Source organism: Saimiri boliviensis, chromosome 7 (genome assembly GCF_048565385.1).
Source record: "Saimiri boliviensis isolate mSaiBol1 chromosome 7, mSaiBol1.pri, whole genome shotgun sequence".
Taxonomy (NCBI): Eukaryota; Metazoa; Chordata; class Mammalia; order Primates; family Cebidae; genus Saimiri; species Saimiri boliviensis.
Window position 1 is genome coordinate 110,984,486 of NC_133455.1, and position 26,419 is coordinate 111,010,904.

Genomic DNA, 26,419 nt, shown 5'->3' on the forward strand with positions numbered 1-26,419 from the left:
ATTATAGCACTGGGCATGGTGGCTCACACCTATAATCCTAGCACTTTGGGAGGCTGAGGTAATAGGATTGCATGAGGCCAGGAGTTCAAGACCAACCTGGCTAACACAGTGAGACCCCATTTCTATTTTTTCAAGTGTAAAAATAAATTAATTTTTTTAAAAGCTCCATTATAGCATGATATAATGTGTCATAGAATAAACGTGGTTAAACGGGTGGGGGGACCTAGAAAGGATTCGGGGCTGAGCGTGGTGGCTCACGCCTGTAATCACAGCACTTTGGGAGGCCGAGGCAGGCAGATCACTTGAGGTCAGGAATTTGAGACTAACCTGGCAAAATTCCATCTCTACTAAAAATACAAAAAAAATTAGCCAGGCATTGGGGTGTATGCCTATAATCCCAGTTGCTTGGAAGGCTGAGGAAGGAGAATCCCTTGAACCCGGAAGATGGACACTGCAGTGAGCTGAGATCGCACCACTGCACTCCAGCCTGGGCAACAGAATGAGACTCCATCTCAAAAAAAAAAACAAAAAAACAAAAAAAAACGGATTCGGAAGCTTGAGTTTTAGTTTCATTTCCACCACTTACTGGATGAGTGGACTTGGAAAATTCTTTTAATTTTATTTTCACACCTCAGTTTCCTCATCCTATAAAATCTCTGCCATGCCGCCGGGCGCGGTGGCTCAAGCCTGTAATCCCAGCATTTTGGGAGGCTGAGGCGGGTGGATCACGAGGTCAAGAGATCGAGACCATCCTGGTCAACATGGTGAAACCCCGTCTCTACTAATGGTGCAAAAAATTAGCTGAGCATGGTGGCGCGTGCCTGTAATCCCAGCTACTCCGGAGGCTGAGGCAGAAGAATTGCCTGAACCCAGGAGGCGGAGGTTGCGGTGAGCCGAGATCGCGCCATTGCACTCCAGCCTGGGTAACAAGGGCGAAACTCCGTCTCAAAAAAAAAAAAAAAAAAAAAAATCTCTGCCATGCCTACCTCAATTGTTTCAGGATACAATAATAAAAACCATGTTTCCTTGGTCCAGTCAAGCTAAGAAAGCATTTATTGTTTTTGGACTATACATTTATTGTATTTGGCCTATTTTCTTAGTAAATACAATAAACTGAGTAGATTATAAACAACAGAAATTTATATCTCATAATTCTAGAGGCTGAGACATCCAATATTTAGGCACTGGCAGATTCAGATCTAGCAGGCTAGAGGCTGTGTCCTCACATGGTGGAAGAAGCTAGGAGTCTCCCCTTGGCCTCTTTTTTTAAGCCCTAATGCCATTCATGAGGGCTCTGTGCCCATGACCTAATTAGTTCCCAAAGGCCTCGCCTCCTAACACCATCACTTTGGGGATTTGAGTTCATTATATGAATTAGGGATGGGGAAGCATAAACATTAATATATATCTTACATATTGTGAAGAACTCACGAAAGTCAGGCATTGTTTTTGTGCATGCACATTTAGAGATGTTGCCTTGGGCAGGGATACATTCAGTGCAGTCCTAGATATTTTTCATCTATGCAGTGAAAGCCTCTCATCCTTAACTCAAGTAATTTTTGACACCATTTAATGTGAAAAGCAGCAGAACCTGCAGTTTTGCTGACCACACAGGAGAGTGAATTCCTATTGAAATTAGGCTTAATGTAAATCCAAGCAAAGAATTTAAGAAGGGTGCTAAGGGAAAGAGGAGAGCCCTGCCCATCTGCAGTTACGGAAGGAAAATCACTATATGACCTGACATCAGAAGGAAAATTGGGACAAGATACGTTCAGTTTCAGTATTCTTGGGAAAGTGACTGTGCACACAAATCAAAAGAGAAATTAATGTTACCATTCCAAAATCATCATCTTCTGGAAAGAAAATCAGAGCCATGTTGCTTCTTTTTAGCCAAACTCAAAAACTGTCACAAAGGGCCTACTGAAGGAATATTAAAAGCTATTACTTTCCTTAGAATCACTTAATTTTATACTGCACAGATGGAATTTCTATTTTAATAAGCATGTAACTAATACTTCAGACTTTACAATTTTTCCCTAGCCATTTTTGCAACTCACAATTTCCTACTTAGAACAGTGAAAAAATATTACTGGTAATGCTGACAGTCAAAAAAGGAAAACTTTCGCCATCACTCTTCTCTCATTGCTTTTTTATTGCTCATCTGGATTGGCCTGTAAGGTTTAATGGCCAAGGAATTAATTAGAAATGTCTGTTCTGGTAGAAAAGTTGCTGCTAGTGCTTTGGTTATGATTTCTTTCTTAACAGAGTTTTAAAAGCTAAATTATCACCAAGTAGTGAAATGCTCTCTCTGGGTACATCCCTCTTCATTATTCTTATTAATCAGCTGCAATTTCAGAGAGAATTTTGTGCCATTTTTCCATTATGTTGAGTAGGTACATGATCCAAGGGAGCTCTTAATATTTCTAAAAATCTTGCCAAGTCATTCCTTCCAAATCAGAGACCACACACTAAGATGGATATTGCAATTTCTTGATTCCAAGACTAAAATAAATGATAAGTGAGCCAAGCAAAATAAGATGAGGTGTCCAATTCCTTGCCTAACACACCTTCCAAGCACAATCATCATCAAGTTGTTTAAGGCACCCCAGACAGTGACCTGGCATTTCTTATTAGAAGAAAACCACTTCAGATTGACACTATTGGAAAAAGCATATGGACCCCAAGAAATCAAAAGGCAGAAAGAGAAAGTCAATGACAATGAACATGGTGACACAAGAAATCAACTAAATTAGAATTTTAATGAAGTATTCCCCCCAAAATCTACCATTAGGTTCAGTGTTTTCAGAATCAAATGAACCACCAACTTAGGACTTCAATAACAATTGAATAAATAAAACGGAAAGCTTAGCCAGTCTGCAAAATTATCCAAGGATTTTCTCCAGAAATTTAATTTTCAATCCTTGGCCTTTAGGGCTAGAGAAAGTTGCTGGTATTGTTAAAGAAGTGCAAAAATAACAAGCACCCAGGTCAGCAGCAGTGGCTCCCACCTGTAGTCCCTACCATTTGGGAGCCTGAGGTGGGAGGACTGCTTGAGGTCAGGAGTTCAAAACCAGCCTGGTCAACATAGCAAGACCCCATCTCTACGAAAGAAAATTAAAAAAAAAAAAAAAAATTAGCTGGGCAAGGTGGTGCATGCATGTAGTCCCAGCCACTAGAGAGGCTGAGGTACAAGGACAACTTGAGCCCAGGAGTTTGAGGCCGCAGTGAGCTATGATTGCACCACTGCACTCCAGGCTGGGCAAAAGAGCAAGACATTGTCTCAAAAAGAAAAGAAAAAGAAAAATGAGCACAAGCCTCTGACACAGACCATAATTGGTAAGGCCTCCTGAAGACAACATCAACTTACGCTGCTTTGAATGACCCTCAGTGTAAAGGTCATTCAAAAACATATGCATCTAGAATTTACATACATTTCACTGATATTAAAATATCCCAGATATAAGAATTGCTGTATAGAAGTACCTCAAAAATACTATTTTCAGATCTCTACTTACTGAAATAAACCTGGAAAAAAATATAAAGTAACAAAACATGAATATATACTTTCTGGGCCTCATTATCAGCGAATAAAACAGAAAACTAGGGGTTTAAACGCCCATAAAGTTTTTTGTGATAAATCAGAAGGAAATCATGCTGGAATTTGCTTTTCCTTCTTCAAAACAAGCTTGCAGGCCGGGCGCGGTGGCTCAAGCCTGTAATCCCAGCACTTTGGGAGGCCGAGGCGGGTGGATCACGAGGTCAAGAGATCTAGACCATCCTGGTCAACATGGTAAAACCCCGTCTCTACTAAAAATACAAAAATTAGCTGGGCATGGTGGCGTGTGCCTGTAATCCCAGCTACTCAGGAGGCTGAGGCAGGAGAATTGCCCGAACCCAGGAGGCGGAGGTTGCAGTGAGCCGAGATCGCGCCATTGCACTCCAGCCTGGGTAACAAGAGTGAAACTCCTCCTCAAAAAAAAAAAAAAAAAAAAAAAAAAAAAACAAGCTTGCAACCCTTTTCCAAATTATGTTACTAATTTCTGCTACTTAGAACTTTTATTGTTGTTTATAGATGACATTATCTTCTCACTCCTTGATGTTGAATGTTATTCATTCACATTAAAAAAAAAAAAAAATGGAATACATGAAGAAAGCTAGAACTCCAAACTAATGCTGTCCTATGAGGCAAGTATATAGCAGATATGAAGCAAAGATAAAACTTCTCACTTAAATAGCAGTAAGGAGAGCTTTTATTCATAATGAAATGTATCCAGTGAGTTTAACACCTGTTTCTAAGGTCAGCCACTGAGATCTGCTACTAATAGCTCCTGAATTTTTATTTCCAGTCTATTTCTCTACCTGGACACACCTCATTATCTTCCTTTCCTATTCCAGCCCCACTACATTTCTCCATATTCACATCCTCTTGAGGAACCAATTGATATGACCATTTCTGACACTGTTTCTAAAGTGTTACTTTGTCCTTCAAACTTAAGTAAATTTAGGGATGCTAGAACTAATAATAATAGGAAACCTTACATGGTATGTGTTTTGAGCTCTCTGTACATTAATTCACTTAATTCTCACAACACCACTCCTAAGGTAGATACTATCATCCACATTTGTACAGACTATGGAGTTAAGGCATAGAGAAGTAACGCAACTGGCTCAGAAACTCACAGCTAAAATTGGTAGAGCTGGAATTCAAACCCTGGCAGTCTGATTTCAGAACCTATAACCTTAACTCCCATCCTAGGCTGCCCCTCAAAAACAAGCAAACAAACAAATAAAAAATGCAGGATACCAAGTGGTCTCTTAATAACCCCTTTCCTATTTTACATCGATTATGTTTGAAATTTTTCAGTCCCTTCAGTGTGGTTTCCGCCTGTTGAAGAAGACACACAAAATAGGAAATCAGCTAAACAAAGCCTTCCATGTGGAAACAGTCAATTAAAATACGTCCAATGAATGAATGAGTGAATGAAAGACATTACTGGGCCCCTCTGCTTTCTCTCAGCCATCTGTTACCACTACATTACTCCCAGCCAACAGGCCTAACGCTTTCCTATCGATCTCCTTGCTCTCAGAGCAGGTTTTCTATGGACTTCTTCCTATCTCCGGCACTTGTCACGTACCTGCAGGTCATCCAGCGTTCCTCTTCCTTTGTTTGCTCTCCTCGGCAGTTCCGGGTCCCTCTGCAGTTCCGGGTCCCTCTGCAGTTCCGGGTCGCTCTGCAGTTCCGGGTCCCTCGGCAGTTCCGGGTCCCTCGGCAGTTCCGGGTCCCTCTACAGTTCCGGGTCCCTCTACAGTTCCGGGTCCCTCTACAGTTCCGGGTTGCTCTGCAGTTCCGGGTCCATTGGCAGTTCCGGGTCCCTCTGCAGTTCCGGGTCCCTCTGCAGTTCCGGGTCGATCGGCAGTTCCGGGTCGATCGGCAGTTCCGGGTCGATCGGCAGTTCCGGGTCCATCGGCAGTTCCGGGTCCATCGGCAGTTCCGGATCTGCGTTACCTGTAGATTCTCCCATGAAGCCTCACTGGCTTCAGCTTTTCATAATTTTGTTGAAATATCTCAGGCATATAAAAATACAACAAGCAGGCCGGGCGCGGTGGCTCACGCCTGTAATCCCAGCACTTTGGGAGGCTCAGGCGGGTGGATCACGAGGTCAAGAGATCGAGACCATCCTGTTCAACATGGTGAAACCCCGTCTCTACTAAAAATACAAAAAATTAGCTGGGCATGGTGGCGCGTGCCTGTAATCCCAGCTACTCAGGAGGCTGAGGCAGGAGAATTGCCTGAACCCAGGAGGCGGAGGTTGCGGTGAGCCTAGATCGCGCCATTGCACTCCAGCCTGGGTAAGAAGAGCGAAACTCCGTCTCAAAAAAAAAAAAAAAAAAAAAAAAAAATACAACAAGCCCCAGTTGGCTAAAGAAATGAAAAATGAAAATGACAGCCTCAGTCGAAGCCGCTGTGAACTCTGCATGATCCTTTATTCTCTCTCCTCTGACTCAACCCTTACCTTGAATTTGAATTTGGGGTATATTTTATAAGCTTTTAATACGACTTTAGAAAGCGTATATGGTTCTACTTGATTTTAAACGTTACAGAGAGGGTATCATATTGTACATATGCTATTCGCTCAGCATTATAGGTCACTTCAATAATAAGAGGAAGAAAATAAAAACTTTGTCCCCACTACACAGGTTAAGAAAAAGAGCATTACTAATGCCATGCAATCAATAGTAATTGGAAATATAATTGGAAAAATAATTGAAAATGGAATGTCCTGAGTCCATTTCCCCTCGCCTCCCAGAGGTAACCACTATCCTGGCTTTGCCTTGCCTCTCTACTTCTATTTGGGTTTCAGGAGGTTGGTTTGTTTTTTTGTTTGTTTGTTTGTTTGCTGCGGGTACAGAGTTCTTGACTTGGTTTGCTTTGGTTTTTTGGCAGGGGGGTTGTTTTTTTTTTTGAGACAAAGTCTTGCTCTGTCACCCAGGCCAGAGTGCAATGCTGCCATCTCAGCTCACTGCAACCTTCACTTCCTGGGTTCAAGCAATTCTCCCATCTCAGCCTCCCTAGTAGCTGGGATCACAGGGGCGCACCACCAGTCCCGGCTAATTTTTGTATTTTTAGTAGAGACAAGGTTTCGCCTTGTCAGCCAGGTTGGTATTGAACTCCTGAGCTCAGGTGATCTGCCCACCTTGGCCTCCCAAAGTGCTGGGATTACAAGCGTGAGCCACTGGGCCCAGCTTGGTTTGGTTTTAAGATTGGATCTGACTCTGTTGCCCAGGATGGAGTGCAGTGCTGCAGTCTGGGCTCACTGCAGCCTCTGCCTCCTGGGGTTGAGTGATCCTCCCACCTCAGCCCCCTGAGTAGCTGGGACTACAGGAGCATGCCATCATGCCTGGAAAATTTTTTTGTATTTTTGGTAGTGACAGAGTTTCACCATGTTGCCCAAACTGGTCTCAAACTCCTGAGCTCAAGTGATCCCCCTATCTCAGCCTCCCAAAGTGCTGAGATTACAGATGTGAGCCATTGTGCCTGGCCTCTACTTTTTTTTTTATAGTTGCCACCACTTATGTATGTATCCCTAAATCAAGTATCATTCAGCTTTGCCTGCTATCTTATATAATGTTTTAAAATATTCTCTTGAGACTTGCTTCCTCCATTCAATATCTTGGAAATTCTTCCACACTAATGCACATATTTTTACTATGGTGTAGTGCTACTTTCTCAGTGATTCTGCAAATTATCCACTCTACTTTTGCCAAGATTTTATTTTGTTGCTGTTTGTATTTTAATGTCTCTCTCTCCTTTTACTACAACAAAGCTGCTGTGAATACACTTGACCATGCCTACATTATCTATGTACAATAATAACTATTACTGTTTCGCCTGTAACTCCAGTTTTCTGGGGAGTAATTTTAGTCACCTTTGCATTTTCTCTCTTAAACATAAGTTCAGTGCATCTAGGGTTTTTTGCTCTGGGATCTTATCATCCAAAGGGGTCAAATGTGCTCCAGGTGGCCCTAGGAGGAGCCCTAACTTTGTAATGCAAGCAGGTTTCGGGTCCATTGTCATACTCCTTCTGGCAGCCTTTGGGATGTATGTCATCCTGGTTTTGTTACTGTTATTACTGTTTTGGATTTGGTCTGAGCCATTTTCTTTGGTGGCAGCCTCTGAGATGTTATAATTTCCCCTTTTAGGCTTTCCTGTGCCTCTCTGAGAGGCCAAAAAACAGAAACAAAAAGAACCTTCCAGATGCCTCCATGCCACTCTGTGGCCATGAAGCAATTGGAGCGCTGCCTTCGGTGCTCTACCCAGATGCATATTGGCAAAGGGACCTTTCCACAAGTCTCTCTGTCTCCCCTGACTTCATCAGGAAGAGAGGCTTGAAATCTCCCTGGTTGCATGAAGCATTGAAGACATAATAGAATTATCAGCAAAGGCTGAGGCTCCAGTGAAATTTCAACCTATTCTGATGATCTGAGTTAGTTAGTTTAATTTCTGGGAATACCTGGAAAGTAAAGGAAAGACTGTTCTTCCTTGTGGAATAAACTGGTAAGATTATCCAAAGGCTCAATCCCAATATTTTAGAGAAAATCTGTCCAATATGGTAGCCCCAGCCACATATGGAGATTTAAATTATAAATAATTAAAATTAAATAAAATGTAAAATACAGTTCCTCAGTTACACTAGACATATTGTATGTGTTCAGTGACCACATGGGGCTGGTGGCTTCCCGACTGGACAACACAGACATAGAACATTTCCATCATCACAGAAAATTCTACTAGACGGCACTGTTTTAGAGGTTACTTGCATAAGAGACAGCCAAGTGGTACTCTAAAGACGTTGATTCCAAACAGTAGGATCAGTGGATGACTGATATTGGCACTAGCTATCCAGATTCACAACTGCAGTAACTGGGTTTCATTTCAGCATCCAAGAGAACTAACGGCCAGAGGGTCTCACATCAGGGGTAATGGGCAGTTTCTGAGAGATGGCATTGTATATCAATATATTTTAATTGGAAACTAAATTTTCTTCCTCTATGTTGCTTCTTTTTTTTTTTTGACAGAGTCTTCCTCTATCACCATGCTGGAGTGCAGTGGCACGATCTCAGCTCACTGCAACCTCTGCCTCCTGGGTTCAAGTGATTCTCCTACCTCAGCCTCCCTCATAGCTGGGATTATAGGCACATGCCACCATGCCCAGCTAATTTTAGTATATTTAGTGGAGATGGAGTTTCACCATGTTGGCCAGGCTGGCCTCAAACTCTTGACCTTAAGTGATCCGCCTGCCTCAACCTCCCAAAGTGCCAGGATTAAAGGCGTGAACCACCATGCTGGGCCTATATTGCTTCTTTCTATGCAGCTTTATAAAAAAGAACTTTGTATCATTCAATGGTTACTCAGTTCAGTCTCATATTTTCTTCCGACTATCTGTACCAATCTGGAGCCTTCAGATGTCTTTCCATCCACTTCACCAGCCTGCTTTGGATAGCAGAGTACTGAGCCATACCAGCTGCATTTCCAAGGTTCCTTGCAGTTGGACGATCTGGAATCAGCCAGGGGAAGTATTTGAGTGAGACTGAAGAAGTAAAGAAAAGGAGGGGCCAGTGGGTTCCTCCCCCACCTTCTCTGCCTTCACCAACATCTCCAGAATGGCTGTCTCTCTGCAGTGTCAGTTCACACCACCTAGTTCTACTGTGGCCTCATTTTCCATAAAGTGATCCTGGCCTCTGGGCTCCAACAAAACTGACTCCTCTCTCTGTCACCCCCACCTAAGAGTGACATTAGCTTCCTGCCATTGCCAGTATCTAGGTTGGCTCAGCGTCTCCTGTTTGACTTCTCAGCAATCCCATCGCCTTGGTGACCAATTCCTGCATTACACTTCCTCTGTTCTAACTCCCCAGAATTGTTTCTGTGTTCCTGGTGGGCTCTGATAACACCTCTACAAAATCCTCTTCTGCTCACATGGTAAAGCCGGCATGTGGTTCTTAGTTTTTGCAAACTGCTCCCATCTTTTCCAGGAGTATATCAATCTGTTTACATAGGCCAAGTTCACAAAATTATTCCTTCCCCTAAATTGCATGCACATATATATGTGTATGCTGTATCCTGCAGTATTTTACACTGTCAAGCTACCATGTTTACTGGCTGAGGTTGTGCCCTTTACAGTGGCCCTATGTATAAGAGATGACTCCAGTCTGGTCCTCCATTGCCCTGGCCCACCAAAAGGGATGTCCTCTTCTGATTAATCTTTGCAGAAGAGCAATGTTTTTGCAACTTATCTGTCTAGAAGAGATTTCTCTTTCTAATTTGCAAGAAGGTAACTTTGTGGCAGAGGTCATCTGTACTAGTGTCTTTTATTTTTCTATCCAGATACACGTAGTACTATAGATCTGAAGTCATCTAGCTATATAAATTTCTAATAAGTAGCATTGGAAGTCAGGGCGTCTTACATTAAGAGGACCTCTTGGCCAGGCATAGTAGCTCATTCCTGTAATCCCAGCACTTTGGGAGGCCGAGGCAGGTGGATCTCTTGAGATCAGGAGTTCGAGAGTAGCTTGGCCAAAAAGGCCAAACCCTGCTTCTACTAAAAATACAAAAAAAAAAAAAAAATAGCAGTGCGTGATGGTGGGTGCCTATAATCCCAGCTACTCAGGAGGCTGAGGCATAAGAATCACTTGAACCCAGGAAGTGGAGTTTGCAGTGAGCCAAGATCATGCCACTCTATAGCCTGGGCAATAGAGCAAGACTCCATCTCAAAAAAAAAAAAAAGAAAAGAAAAGAAAAAGAGGGCCCTGGGCCTCTGAATCCTCTATAAGTCCATAGAATCTTCCATGTTAAAGATTGCAATGCATTATAATTTATGGGTCCGTCTGCATCCTCATGGAGCTTTCCAAGGGCAAGAACTAAAGGCCTACATCTCTTGCAGCTCTGTATCTGCAAAGCTTAACAAAATACATGGCACGTAGTAAGTGCTCAATGTATGTTCACTAAATGAAGCCTGAATGGTGCTTTGTAAGTTTGCAAAGCACTTTTAAATATATTATCATCTTTAATGCTGACAGCAACATTGTGAAGTGATCCATGTGAGTTTGCAAATGAGACTAAGAGAAGTTAAGGCCACATTCATGGTTAGTGACGCAGGAAGGGCTTAAACTTGGGCCTACGTATTTCTAGATCAATGTTCTATTACAGCTATCCAAGGACTCCTCTTGATCTTTATTAATATTTATGCTGCCAGCTTGGTGCAAGACTTTTAATGAATTAGGAAAAAGCACCCCCTTTGGTGGGCATGGATTATAAAAAGTTATTTCCTCGAAGAAAATAAATTGGGAAACGCCCCTCCTTCCTCCTGGCTAAGTCAGCCCCACCGGAGCTCAGGCCACTTTGGCCAGGAAGTTCTGTGCAAAGTCCACCCTACCCAGTCACATAGATGTAGACACATCATGCAACCTATTATAGCCTATCTGTAAACTGAAGTTCAGGGATTCCTTTTGATTTTGTTTTTAAGTTACACAGGATTTCCTTTATTAATCTTATGAGGTATTTATATTGTAAAATGCTTTTCCTGGTTGGTTTTTTGTTTTGTTTTGTTTTTTGCTTTTTGTTTTTTGGTTTTTTGTTTTTTTGTTTTTTTGTTTTTTTACTTTTTATAATATATCTAAACTCAAAGCATTATTGAGTAAGCTTTGATGGCAATATTTTTATTCATATCACAATAAAACAACTATTTTATTTTCTTATTCTTTCTATCACCATCATCTTCAAATGCTTATAGCACTGTGCCAAATAATTCTGAATAGATATATAATCTCTTTCTCATAAATCTTCTGTCTTGTGGGAAAAGGTAGATTTCCCAGCTCAGGAAATTAAAATAACTTTGCCTCTGTTATTTTATTTCAGTTTGGTTGGATTTTAAGGAGTAGACTTACAGCTGTTTCTAATAGAGTGAGATGTAAATGCATTTTCTTTTGTCGGCTGTCGATTTTCCAAATTTTCATTATTTTTTCTTTTTTTCTAAAGACAGGGTCTCACTCTGTTGCTCAGGTTGGAGTGCAGTCATACAATCATAGTTCACTGCAGCCTCAAACTCCTGGGCTCAAATCATCTTCCTGCCTCAGCCTCCCAAATAGATGGGATTACAGGAACAATCCACCACCTTCTGTCTTTATTTTTAATGTGCTTGCTTCAAATAGAGGATGTACTAGACTTAACTATTTAAAAGGCAAACCTAGGCCAGGTACAGTGGCTCATGCCTATAATGCCAGCACTTTAGGAGGCCGAGGCAGATGGATCACCAGAAGTCAGCAGTTCCAGACCAGCCTGGCCAACATATAGTGAAACCTCATCTCTACTAAAAAAAAAAAATACAAAAATTAGCTGGGCATGGTAGCTGTAGTCCCAGTCACTTGGGAAACTGAGACAGGAGAATCGCTTGAACATGGGAGGCAGAGGTTGCAGTAAGCCAAGACTGCACTCTGCACTGCAGCCTAGGCAACAGAGCAAGACTCCGTCTCATAAAATAAAATAAAAGGCAAACCTAATCTGTATTCCACAGATTTATGCCTCCAACCAGGTCTGTACTCTTCTTATTTCAGGATACTTTGCAGATGTCAGAAACTGCTATTCCAGGCTCATGAAAATGTGAAAATATTTTTTGCAACATTTTTTGGTATTCTCTTGAACCTCAAAAAGGAACAATAACTTCATTCTCTGTTTTACATTTTTTCTTCTCCTTTACAATATCATCTAGGGCTTTTTCTTTATATCTTTTTAGGGAATTGTTATAGATACTCCTGGAATTTGTAAAACTAATTTCCTTCACATTAATGCAAAAATTCCGTTGCTTGCCAACTCATTAGAAACAAAAGTTATGATTCGAATTTTGCTCTTCTCTCTTCTCTTTCCAATCTTTACCTCATGTTCCTTTTATCTCACTCTTTCAAATGCTAAGCATCAAGATCGATCTTTGTCCTTTAATTCCCCATACCTCCCCCACTACTTACACAAAATGGAAATTCAGTCATTTCAAACACATCCACAGGCACGTGCAGCCGTCTTCTCTTTCTCCCTTCCAGCAGTCACTGACACTTGATAAAACATTGCTCTCAATGACTCAAGAATTATACAACACTAACATCTTTATCAATGGAAGGATATAACCTTGACATTAATCTGATCAGATGTGTATAATATTTAAAATCACTCTAGTCATCAGCTGAAGAACAACTAAGAAGAAGAAGAAGAAGAAGATGAGACCACTTGGAGGTAACTTCAGTGGTCCACAGGAAAGTAATCAGGGTTCAAACAATTCTCCTGTCTCAGCCTCCCGAGTAGCTAGGATTACAGGTGCACGCCACCATGCCTGGCTAATTTTTTTCTATTTTTAGTAGAGATGGGGTTGCACCATGTTGGTCAGGCTGGTCTCAAACTCCTGACCTTGTGATCTACCCACCTCGGCCTCCCAAAGTGCTGGAATTACAGGCATGAGCCACCGCATCCAGCCTAAGTCTTCATTTTTAATAAATCAATGGCCGGGCACGGTGGCTCATACCTGTAATCCCAGGACTTTGGGAGGCCGAGGCGGGTGGATCACGAGGTCAAGAGATCGAGACCATCCTGGTCAACATGGTGAAACCCTGTCTCTACTAAAAATACAAAAAATTAGCTGGCCATGGTGGCGCATGCCTGTAATCCCAGCTACTCAGGAGGCTGAGGCAGAATTGCCTGAACCCAGGAGGTGGAGGTTGCAGTAAGCTGAGGTTGCGCCATTGCACTCAGGCCTGGGTCACAAGAGTGAAACTCCATCTCAAAAAAAAAAAAAAAAAGAAAAAGAAAAAAAAAAGAAATCAAATATGAGTACATGTTCTGAATTTAAAAATAAAATAATATAAAAACTCAAAACTCTCTCACTCTTTCCTACCCACTTCTACCCCAAAGATAACCCTTCTTATGAATTTCTTGACTCCAAATATAAAAAAATATGTTTGCATATCCCATTTTCGAATGCACACTGGTCAGTTTTTTTTAATGTTAGCCATTCAAATAGATGTGTTGATACCTCATTGTGGTTTTAATTTGCACTTCTCTAAAGAATAACAACATTGAGTACCTTTTCATGTATTCTATTGCCATCTATGTCAGTTTCCTATGGCTTCTGTAACATATTACCACAACCCAACCTTAATGACTTAAAACAACAGAAGTTTATTCTCTTATAGTTTTAGAGGCCTGAAGTTTAAAATCAGTATCACTGAGCTAAAATCAGGATTCAACATACGTCTTAATCCATTTTGAGTTGCTACAACAGAATATCTGAGACTAGATAATTTATAAAGAAAAAGGGTTTATTTAGCTTGTGATTCTGCAGGCTGGGAAGTTCAAGGGCATGGTCTTGCTTTCTGACAAAGCTGGAAGTACTTCTTTTATGCTGCATCAAACATGGCAGAGAAGGCCAAAGCAGAAGTTGACATATGCAAAGACAGAGAGCCAAACAAGAGGAGGAACCTCACTTTATAACAACATATAAAAGGGAAATAATCCATTCCCAAGAGAATTAATCCAGGCTCATCAGAGCAAGAACTCACTACTGTGAGAACAGCACCAACCCATTCATGGGAGATCCATCCTCATGACCCAAATACCTCCCGCGAGGCCCTGCCTCCAATACCGCCACATTGGGGATCAAATTTTAATATTATTTTGGTGAGGATAATATCGAAATTATAGCACTTTCATAATATGGCCTTCTTCTCTTCTATGGATACTTGTGATTGCCTTAGGCCTACCAGGATAATCTAGGATAATCTCTCCATCTCACAATCCTTAATTTAATCACACCTTTTGCTTTATAAGGGAGTATTCTCCCTTTTGCCATATGAGGTAATATTTATAGGTTCCAGGGATTAAGAATAGATATATTTCAGTGCCATTATTTAGCCTACCACAATAGTCAATAGAAGCATTGGAAAATAAAGTTGAGAAAAATCTTCCATAGAAAAGAACAAAAAACAAAAATGTATAGAAAAAAAACAAGACACATTGCAGATCAATTCAGGAAGTCAAACACCCTATCAGGAGTAGTCACAAGAAAAGAGAACAGAAAACAGAAAAATGAAATAACACTCCACAAAAAGGTACAATAGACTAAGCAATAAAAAATATCTACAAGGATTCTAAACAAAATCAGCACAGCAGGAAGAGAGAAACCCTCAAACCAATAAATCAAGAAATAGTAACTTATCTGTAGATTAAAACAACAGCAATGAATCAGCTTGCTCATAAATTTGCAATTTAGGCAGGATTTGGCAGGGGCTTATTTCCAGGCATCAACAACTGATATTGATCAAACTTGAATCTGGAAGAATTCATTTTTTAAATGTTTTATGCACAGGTAGGCCAGGCATGGCGGCTCACACCTGTAATCCCAGCAAAAGCAGGTGGATCACTTGGGGTCAGGAGTTTAAGACCAGCCTGGCCAACACAGCGAAACCCCATCTCTACCAAAAATACAAAAATGAGCCAGGCATAGTGGTGCATACCTGTAATCCCAGCTATTAAGGAGGCTGAGGCGCAAGAATCACTTAAGCCTGGGAGGCAGAAGTTGCAGTAAGCTGAGAACACACCTCAGCACTCCAGGCTGGGTGACAGGGTGAGTGAGACTCTGTCTCAAAATAAAAAATAAATTAATTGAATAAAATGTTTCATGCACATGTATGACAAGTTGATGCTCAATGTGAACTAGTAACTCAATTGGGGCACCAGAGCTGAGGGCCAAAGTTTCAGTTCCTTTCGATCTGGACCACTCTACTTGTGTATTAGGCTTCCTCACAGCAAGGTGGCTAAGTTCCAAGGACAAAAATTTCAAAAAAAATAAGGCAGAAGCTCATGACATTTTTAGGACCTAGCCTTGGAAGTCATACAACATCACTTGCACAATAGTCTACTGGTCAAGATGGTCAAAAGGCTGTCACGAAGGTTCAAAGGAAGGGCAAATACTGTACCTATTGATAGGAGAAAATCGTTTCCAGAGGGTTATGTGGAAAAAGGAGGTGTTGTTATGATGATCTTTAGAAACTATAACCTGCCACAGTAACCTTAGCATATATAAAGTTAACAACCAGAAGAGCTAAATATAGAGTAAGTTTAAAAGAATTAAAAGAAGTTGACCCTAGAGGATGAGACTGGAGCTGGAAAACAGTAGCAGAGAGGGCGTGAGAGACTGTGATGTCTTTAATTTCAAGACTTCTTAAATTGTTTTAAATAAAGTGCAAGTACTAGATTGATATTTTTTTTTGAGAGTGCATTTAGAAAAATACAAATGTGGCTAATGTATCAGCTGCTTTCTTACCTTCACAAGCTGACACTTCCAGTACCACATCAGCCAGTCCTCAGATCTCAGCTTCTTCACTGGTTTTCATGAGAAAAACAATCACTCCAAATTCGGTGATTTATTAGATCATGCACACAGTTCACATTACACACAATGAATTGTTACATTTAGGTTTTCCTAAACATAATGTTTAAATAATATATCAAACTATTACACATGCTTGAGCTTTGAAATTCAAAAACTGTAAACAGCTTACAGGGAAAAACAACGGCCTCACCCTACCTGCCTTCTATTCCTACTCCATGCTCCAGGCTCAGCCCCTTATACTTCTTTTCAAATGATTGTGTTTTTATTCTTCTAGTGGTGTTTACTTTTTAAATCCTCCATTTGAAGATTCTCGTGGCCAGGCGTAGTGGCTCATGCCTGGAATCCCAGCACTTTGGGAGGCAAAGGCGGGCAAATCACTTGAGCCCAGGAGTTCAAGAGCAGCCTAGGCAACATGACAAAACCCCATTTTTGCAAAAAACCCAAAAAAATTAGCCAGGCATGTTGATGTATGCCTGAAGTCCAAGATACTCAAGAGGCTAAAGTGGGAGGATCCCTTGAGCCCAGGAGGTTGAGAGTGTAGGGAGCTGGGATCATGCCACTGCACTCCAGCCTGGGCAACAGAGTGAGACCCTGTTTCCAAAAAAAAAAAAATCTCTCCTCCCAAGTCTGTGTCCTTCAAATTTACCTTCCAGCCCCAGTCCATAGCCTCCTGTTCGCCTCCCTAACTGTACGTCTTGCAGAGGCTCCTCTGGTTCTGTGAGTCCCAGAATGGCTCCCACCTCAGCCTGGAGGCCTCCACTTCAGCTCCTGAACAAGCTTGTCAAAGCTACTGCTCTTCAAAGGCTTGGATTACCCCACAAGGAATTTTACAGGTGCTGCTCATCAAAGAAAGTGTGTCCTTATTTTATATAAATAAGTAAAACATAAAGTAATAGGATTGATAATGAAACTACAGTATGTTTAGTGTCAAGAAATATATACCATGAAAGAATGTCTAATGCTAAGGAAATCAGGAAACACATTCAAGAAGGAAAAAAAAATTTAGTAAATTGAGAAGCCTTTTCAGATAGATAGAAAGGTCTGGAAATGGTAAAAATCACACGATGTCTTAGGACAACCTGTATTTTTGGAGAATAAAATAAAAGAGGAGAAGATGTGAGAGACTGAGCCTTAAAAAGTTAATGTAAACCAGATGGTTCTTATACACAAATTTAAGGACCTGGACTTGAGCCCAGAGTCCAAGAGTTAAACACTTAAATGCCTGTAAATACCAAATAGATCATGTAAATTAGCAGAATCATATTAACGAGAAGAAGAATAGAATGTATAGAATCTTGTGAAAAACAGGAGAAATCATGTTCTTCCAAAAGAAACAACGTAATTATTCGAATGCAAAAATGTAAGGCTAGCATTGCCAAAGCTTCTAGGGTTTTTGTTTTGTTTTGTTTTGTTTTAATTACTGTAGGCTATCAAGATTTTTTTGTCAAATTTCCCAGTTGGCAACTATTACAACTGTGAGTTTTTCAAGGCTCATAGTGTATGAAGGAAAAAGTGTGTCCGTGTGTATCATACACACACACACACACACACACACACACTTTTTAAAGTAAACTACACACACATATACACATTTTTAAAGTAAACTAGCTTCAGCTAGTTTTAACCAACAGACCTCAAGTTTCCATCTCTCCCAAAAGCAATAGGGAACAAACATCACGACATTTTAAGACAAGGAAAGCTAGGTCAGTATTAAAGATCACTCGGGCAGCCGGCTGTAGAATGGATTGATTGCTCGAGGGAGAAATTGAGTGTAGAGAGATGAACTGGAAGGCTCTTACAATCCACCATTGGTCATAGATGTGCTGACAGTCCGAACTGGGACTGTCCATTTTATTTTATAATCAATTATTATTTTTCAGTCCAAAGAGTTCAACGTAAAATAACACTGAACGTTTCTTACCAGAATTCAACCACAAGTGATCACTATGAACTTCCTTATTTCTGTAAATCTTGGGTGTTACATACACTTTCAGATATAGCATGAATGTATCTCTTCGTTACACTCCATAACTTCCATTTTCTTCTCATAAATGCATGTCAGTAGTAATAAAAAGAAAGATTATACAGCCAGCTTTAGAAAGTCAGCTTGTTGAACCTCTACCCACTGCTCCTGTATTATATCGGTTTTAGAAGTAAACCAAGACATTTTCTGCAAATGGTTCCCATGTGCCCACATCTCTGAATGTAAAATAAACAGTGCAGGCCATGAAAACAGAGTGCTTTAAACAGAGAATTCCAACTGGGAAATTTGTCTAAACATGAACTTCATTTTTACAGTCATTTAAAGATGTCTTTAATCTACCTATTGCATTAACTTTTAAAAAGGAGAAAATGGGGATAAGAAAAATAGAGGAAAGAGAGAGGTTATCTATCTATCCATCTGTTTTTCCATAACACCAAATACTTCCATTTCTATGCGCTAAAATACATAAATATATGACATTCATACAATTTTTACCACAAAATTATTGCATCTAAGCAACAGATACAGAGAAAATTTTAGTAACTATCAGCATATGTTTAAGATTTCTTCTGAACCAAATCTTTGCAAGACAGATCAAATTCCATCTGAGTTTCATGTTCTAACCAATCAAATCGGTGAGAAACGACGTTCCCTAGTTCCATAGACAGGATCCGTCAGGTGCTCGCCAGGCCTAGCCCAGTTCTATTCCATGAGTTCACAGGGTATGCCTGGGCATCAAGCCAATCCCACTTGTCCCCAGAATGCAAAGGAAATGAAATACTCCATTAATATGTCATTTTGTGCCAGTCAGGCTTTGAAGACAGTCCAGGCTTCAGTGATATTATCAACCATTTGCAGCCCTGACCAGCACAGGAAGAAGTCAAGGCTCACATGCAGAAGGGAAGCCCGGGCCTGCTTTTCCATGAAGCCCTGGGATCTGGGCTCTGGGCTCTGTTCCCACTCTTTCCAAGCTTTTCTAAATTCTGTAAAGATTTGGATGGCTATGACCTTTCATCAGAGACCCTACGCTCATTGCTGTAAAATTCCCTTTCTCCATGGGGATAAAAATCAACATTCTGACCCACCATGTATTTTAGGTAAGTTTGTTCCTATTTCTCCCTATGGAGCCTCAACTTAAAGAGGGTATAATTTCTTCTTCTGGGACCAGAGTAAAGGGTAAGTTAAATTCCTGGGAATCCTTCTGGAATTGTGACAAAGAGAGATATGTCCCAGATCTCCTCAGTTGAAAACTGAAATATGTTTTCTCATAGAAACAATCATTAGCTTCCCAGGCAAGTTCATAAAATCCTATTTGATTCATGGCATTCTTAAAATATTTCAGAAATTCCTACGTAATTCATCTCATCTGTTCTCATTTTTTCCCAGCTTGTTTTTCCTGACTAGTATGGACATGATCCTACTTTGCCATATTCTCCAACCTTCTCCCTTCAAATTTACAAAGTCCCGTATGTGTGATCTACTAGATACTAAAAACCTACATACGTTCAGTGGATAAGTCTTCTGGTTGCCGCACTGCCTACCCGACCTTAGGTCATTGACAGAGTACGGATATGTTCCACAGCTCTTTCTTTTCTTTCTATGCTAATGAACTTTAGCTTTCATGGAAAGTGTGGCAAAGTTCAGGCCCTCTTATTATAAATGGTGAATCTGCCAGAGACAGGCTCATTTCGAAATGAAAATTTTTTATGCGATATAAATTGCTTAATGGGAAAAGAATAGATGGTTTATTAGTTGGGGGTGAGAAAATTGCTTACCACATGGGGTAAAACAAATCACTTTTCTGAATCTTAAGATTACCCTTTCCTTGCATTTGGAGAGAAGAGGGGAAAACAGGAAGACAAATAACTGAACCCTTGAAATGTACAGACTGGATAATTTTGATAGGGTTCGTCAGTGTCAGTGTGGGGTCAGGTGGCCCGCTGCACAATCCATACATGGGACATAGTCCACCCTTGGTGGCTGATGAATTCTCTACAAGCTTCAGCGTGGCTCCCATTTGCTGCCTCAAGACAGCCACCAGTGAAACGCATCAGGTTCCTGATACCCACCTGACTTCTCTCCACCTCCTCCCTCCAGCAGAGGGCTTACCACCCCATAACTCTAATCTCCTGTAAGTAACACTCTACATCCCATAACCCAGATGTCCTCCTCTCCTCTCCCCAAGGCCACAGATGAGGCAATCTCATTCTTCCTCGGGTTTCTTGCTAATTATATAGCTATAGTATAATGTGCCTAGATTCTTTCAGGACTCTCAAAATCCTGTTTGGAAGAAAAAATAAGGAAAAAACGGTAGGGTGCACAATGGCTCATGCCTGTGAGAGCACTTAGAGAGGCAGAGTCAGGAGAACTGCGTGAGCCCAGGAGTTTGAGCCTGGCGCCGCTGCACCTCACTGGACGAGACCCACTGGCCTGGGACCCCAGCACAGCCATCTCCGCCTCAGCTCTTGAGCTGGGGACAGCTCTCTGCACTTCCCTGGGCCACAGATCCCATAGGATGCAGGCAGGCCACCATTTTTGCTGCTCTGCCATCCTCACTCCGGTTGTGCCCCAGGTTCCAGAGGGAAGCAGTGATTAGGAACGAAGGCAGGCCCCCAGGACAGCAGGCTTCATGGAAAAGCTGCCAGACTGTTTTCCATGCGGGTGACCGCCCTGGCTCCTTCTCACTGGGCAGGGCCCCCCCACCTGGGTCCCCAGCAGGACCAGCCTGAACGGTGGCGGCTCTGTGCTTCTCTGGAGAGGAAATCCTAGAGCCAACCCACAGCCCTTCTGCCATTGCAGCTGCAGGGGTGCCGCCCTTACTGCCCGGGACTAGGGAAGGAACAAAGGGCCTGGTTGCTACTCTGGAACCTCGAGCGCATGGCAGCCACCAAGCAGAGAGAAGCCCAGTCTCTCTTCCCTGAGAGCCCCCACCCCCAGTCTTCACCAGGCGGGGGCCCCCAGCTCGGGGACCATGGAGCAGCCGCCCCAGCTCCGGCTGAGCACAGCCATTTTGCTGGGGGCTCTGAGTTTCCCCGGGGAGGGGGTCCCAAAGGCAACCGACAGCCCCTCTGTCGCAGCCATTGCATCAGTTCTGCCCTTGCTGCCCTCGGACTGGGGAAGGAACAAAGCCTGGGAATTTGGCGCCTCCAGCACGCCACAGTCACCGTAGGGAGAGGGGCCCAGGCTCCTTTCCGATGCGCCCTCGGCCCCCTCTCCACGGAGCAGGGCCGGCTCAGGCCAGCAGCGCAGCCGCCTCACCCACTGGCCGAACATTGCCCGCAGCAGCAGCTCTGCGAATCTCCCAAGTGGAGCTCCAGAGGCAACCAGAAGCCCCTCTCCCTGCCCCCGCAGCCGTCCTGCCCTTGCCGCCTTCGGATTGGGAAAGGAACAAAAACCGTGAGTGCTTTACCCACACTCCCAGCACACCACAGCCGACCTAAGGAGAAGAGGCCAGCCTCTCCTGTGAGCCACCGGTCCCCTCACCCTGGGCCAGTCCCGCTGAGTGGCAGCGGCTCAGCCTTTCTCTAGGGGTGGATCTCCAAGAGACAAGTGAAAAGACCTCTCCCACGGCCAGCGCCAAGATCCCTTCTCCTGCTTCCTCCAAGCTGTTGGAGGGAACAGAAAGCCTGAGCTTGGCTCCGGACTTCATTGTGCAGCCCAGGAGTGGCAAGCTGAGATCTGCGGCCAGCGCTCGACGAGTGGAGGAGCGCAAACCCTGGGAGCGCTCAGACGGAGCGCAGCTGCAGCCACGGGGAAACACACCGGGACGCCGAAGGCTGAGCAAGAGCCTCACTGGCCGTGACCTTTCAGCGCCATCTGCTGGATCAGAGCCCAAACTTCAACACCAAAAATGTTTTGCTAATGTATCCTCCAGTGAAATCAAAGACAAGACTTGAGCTATTCATACAAATAAAGACCCTGCACAAAGCCTCAGCCCTCTGAAATCATCCAGAAAAGAAATCAACTGACTGTATTCAAATTACAACACAGAGAAAGGAATATCAGCCCAGATGAGAAAGAATCAGTGCACGAACAACTCAAAAAGAGTGTCTTTCCTACAAAAGATGGCACTGGTTCCCCAGCAAGGGTTCATAAACAGATTGAAATGGCTGAAATGACAGAGACAGAATTCAGAATATGAATAGGACTGAATACCATCGACTTAGGAGAAAATCAAAACCCAATTCAAGGAATCTAAGGATTACAAGTAAAACAATCCAGAAGCTGAAAGATGAAATGCTGTTATAAGAAAAAAACACGCTGATTTAATAGAGCTGAAAACACATTACAGGAATTTTATAATACAATTACAAGTATTTACGGCAAAACAGACCAACCTCAGGAAAGAATCTCAGAGCTTGAAGACTAGTTCTCAAAAATACCTGTCAGAAAAAAAAAAAAAAAAAAAAAAAGACAAAAGTAGAAAGGAGAATAAACAAAACCAATGAGAAATACAGGATTATGTAAAGAGACAAAATCTATGACTCACTGGCATCCCTGAAACAGATGAAGAGAAAACAAAAAACTTGGAAAATGTACCTGAGAATATCATCCAGGAAAATTTCCCAGCTTCAGGAAAAGAGGCCAACATTCAAATTCAGGAAATGCAGAGAAATGGCCATCTCCAAGACACATAATCATCAAATTATCCAAGGTAAACATGGAAGAAAAATTATTAAGGGCACCTAGAGAGAAGAGGCAGGTCACCTGCAAAGGGAAACACACTGGGTTATCGGTGGATCTTTCTGCAGAATCTCTACAAGCCAGAAGAGATTGGGGGTCTATATTCAGCATTCCTTTAAAGAAGGAGAAATAAGATACTTTCCAGAGAAGCAAATGTTAAGGGAATTCATTATCACCTAATTTGCCTTACAAGAGCTACCTAAGAAGGTGCTAAATCTAAAAACCAAAGACCTTTACCAGCCACTACAAAAACACACTTAAGCATATAGACCATTGACACTACAAGGCAACCAAAGCAACCATACAACCAAGTCTGCATAATAACCAGCTAACAATACGGTAGCAGCATCAGATCTACACATGTCAATATTAACCTTAAATGTGAATTGGCTAAATGCCCCAGTTAAAAGACACAGAGTGGCAAGTTGGATAAAGAAGCAAAACCCAACTCTATCCTGTCTTTAAGAGGCCCATCTCATATGCAATGACACTATAAGCTTAAAGTAAAAGAATGGAGATAAATCAGCCAAGCAAACAAAAAAAACAGAAAAAAAGCAGAGGTTGCTACTCTAATTTCAGATGAAACAGACTTTAAACCAATAATGATCAAAAAAAGACAAAAAAAACAAACAAAAAAAAACATTATATAATGGCACAGGATTCAATTCCATAATAAGACCTAACTATCCTAAACATACATGCACCCAGCCCAGAAGCACCCAGAATCATAAAACAAGTTCTTAGAGACCTATGAAGAGATTTAGATAATAGCGAGAGGCTTCAACACTCCACTGATAGTATTAGACAGATTATTGAAGCAGAAGGCTAAAAAGATGTCTGAGACCTCAACTGGTCACTTGACCAAATGAGCCTAACAGACATCTACAAAACTCACCACCCAAAACCAACAGAATATACATTCTTCTCATCGACATGTGGCATATACTCTAAAGTTGACCACACAATTGGTCGTAAAGTAATCATCAGCAAAATTTTAAAATCATACCAAACACACTCTCAGACCACAGTGCAATAAAAATGGAAATTAATACTAAGAAAACCGGTCAAAACTATATAATTACATGTAAATTAAACAACCTGTTCTTGATTGACTTTTAGATAAACAATGAAATTAAGGTAAAAATCAAGACACACTGTGAAACTAAAGAGAACAAAAATACAACATACCAGATTATCTGGGACACAGCTAAAGCCATGTTAAGAGAAAAGTTTATAATGCTAAACAGCAAAACATTAGAAAGATCTCATATTAAAAACCTAAGATCATACCTAGAGGAACTAGAAAAACAAAACCAAACAAATCCCAAGAGCTAGCAGAAGGTAAGAAATAACCAAATCGGAGCTGAACTGAAGAGAATGGATATGCGAAAAAAACATACAAGATGATCGAATTCAGGAGTTTGCTCTTTGGAAGAATAAATCAAATTGACAGATGACTAGGTAGACTAATAAAGAAAATAAGAGACTTCTTCAAATAAACACAATCAGAAATGACAAAGGGAACACTACCACTGACCCCACAGAAATCAGAAAACTAAAAAAATTATAAAAATTTAAAAACCTAGAAGAAATGGATGAATTCCTGGAAGTATACAACCTCCCAAGATTGAACCAGAAGAAACTGAAGATTGAACCAGGAAGAAACTGAATCCCTCAGTAGACCAATAATGTGTTCCAAAATTGAATCAATAATAAAAAGCCTACCAACCAGAAAAAGCACTGGAACAGAGAGATTCAAAGCTGAATCCTACCAGATGTATAAAGAAGAGCTGGTACCATTTCTACTGAAACTATTCCAAAACACTGAGGAGGAAGGACTTCTCTTTAACTCATTCTATGAGGCCAACATCATTATGATACCAAAATCTGGCAAAGACATAACAAAAAAAGAAAACTTCAGGCCCATATTTTTGACGAATACAGATGCAAAAATCCTCAACAAAATACTAGCAAACCAAATCCAGCAGTCCATCAAAAAGCTAACCCACCACAGTCAAGTAGGCTTTATCTCTGGGAGGCAAGGTTGCTTCGACATGCACAAATCAATAAATGTGATTTATCACATAACCAGCACTAAAGGCGGAAACCACATGGTCATCTTAATAGATGCAGAAAAAAATCTTTCAATAAAATTCATCATATCTTCATGTTCAAAACCCTCCATCAAACCCCTCAACAAACTAGGCATTAAAGGAACATACTTCAAAGTAATAAGAGCCATCTATAACAAGTCCACAACCAATATTTTACTGAATGAGAAAAAGCTGAAAGCATTCCCCTTAAGAACTGATATGAGACAAGGATGCTCCCTCTCATCACTCCTATTCAATGTAGTACTGGAAGTGGTATAGAACAGTCATGCAAAAGAAAGAAATAAAACACATTCAAATAGGAAGACAGGAAAACCTCCTATTTGGACAGGAAGATAGAAAGTCAAAGTATCTCTGTTTGCAGTCAAAATGATTCTATACCTAAAAAAAACCCCATAGTCTCTGCCCAAAAGTTCCTTGGTTTCATAAACAACTTCTGCAAAGTTTCAGGATAGAAAACCAATGTACAAAAATCAGTAGTACTTCTATACACTAACAATGACTAAGGTAAGAAAACAAGTCCATTCACAATAGCCACAAAAAGAATAAAATACCTCGGAGTACAGCTAAAGAGGAAGTTGAAAGATCTCTACAATAACAATTACGAGACACTGTTGAAAGAAATCAGAGATGACACTAACAAATGGAAAAACATCCCATGCTCATGGATAGGAAGAATCAGTATCATTAAAAATGGCCATACTGTCCATAGCCAAAATGTTACACTTACCAAACTGTGAATGATATTCTTCACAGAACTAGAAAAAAAATTTTAATTCATATGGAACAAAAAAAAAGAGCCTGAATAGCCAAGGCAATCCTAAGCAAAAAGAACCAGGCTGAAGGCATTATGCTACCTGGCTTCAAACTATACCACAAACTATAGTAATCAAAACTACATGGTACTGGCACAAAAACAGACACATAGCCCAAAGGGGCAAAATAGAGAGCCCAGAAATAATGTTGCACACCTACAACCATCTGATCTTTGACAAAGTTGACAAAAAGAAGCAATGGGGAAAGGACTCCACATTCAGTAAATGGTGCTTGGATAACGAACTAACCATATGCAGAAGATTGAAACTGGGCCCCTTTCTTACACCATATAAAAAAATCAATTCTAGAGAGAGTAAAGACTTACACATAAAACATAAAACTACAAAAACACTGTAAGATAGCACAGGAAATACCATTCTGGACATAGGCCCTGGCAAAGATTTCATGATGAAGATGCCAAAACCAACTGTAATGAAAACAAAAATTGACAAATAGGACCTAATTAAATTTAAGAGCTTCTGCAGAGCAAAAGAAACAATCAATAGAGTGAATGGACAACCTACAGAATGACAGAAAATATTTGAAAACTATGCATTTGACAAAGGTCTAATGTTCAGCATCTGCAAGGAACTTAAACAAATTTATTTTATTTTATTTTTTATGTATTTATGTTTTTTTTCCCCGAGACAGAGTTTCGCTCTTGTTACCTAGGCTGGAATGCAACGGCTCGATCTCGGCTGACCGCAACCTCTGCCTCCTGGGTTCAGGCAATTCTCCTGCCTCAGCCTCCTGAGTAGCTGGGATTACAGGCACGTGCCACCATGCCCAGCTAATTTTTTGTATTTTTAGTAGAGACGGGGTTTCACCATGTTGACCAGGATGGTCTCGATCTCTTGACCTCATGATCCACCCACCTCGGCCTCCCAAAGTGCTGG

General features: G+C 41.3%; 1 long non-coding RNA gene across 1 annotated transcript in view; it reads right to left on the minus strand.

Annotated features, from left to right (window-relative positions):
• LOC141585185 (uncharacterized) overlaps positions 1 to 13,038 on the minus strand; it is a 93,460-nt gene extending 80,422 nt beyond the window's left edge. Inside the window, exon 1 of the long non-coding RNA XR_012518574.1 lies at positions 5,136 to 13,038. This is a non-coding gene — a long non-coding RNA (uncharacterized LOC141585185). The remainder of the gene's footprint in view (positions 1 to 5,135) is intronic.
• Positions 13,039 to 26,419: the final 13,381 nt, after the last annotated feature.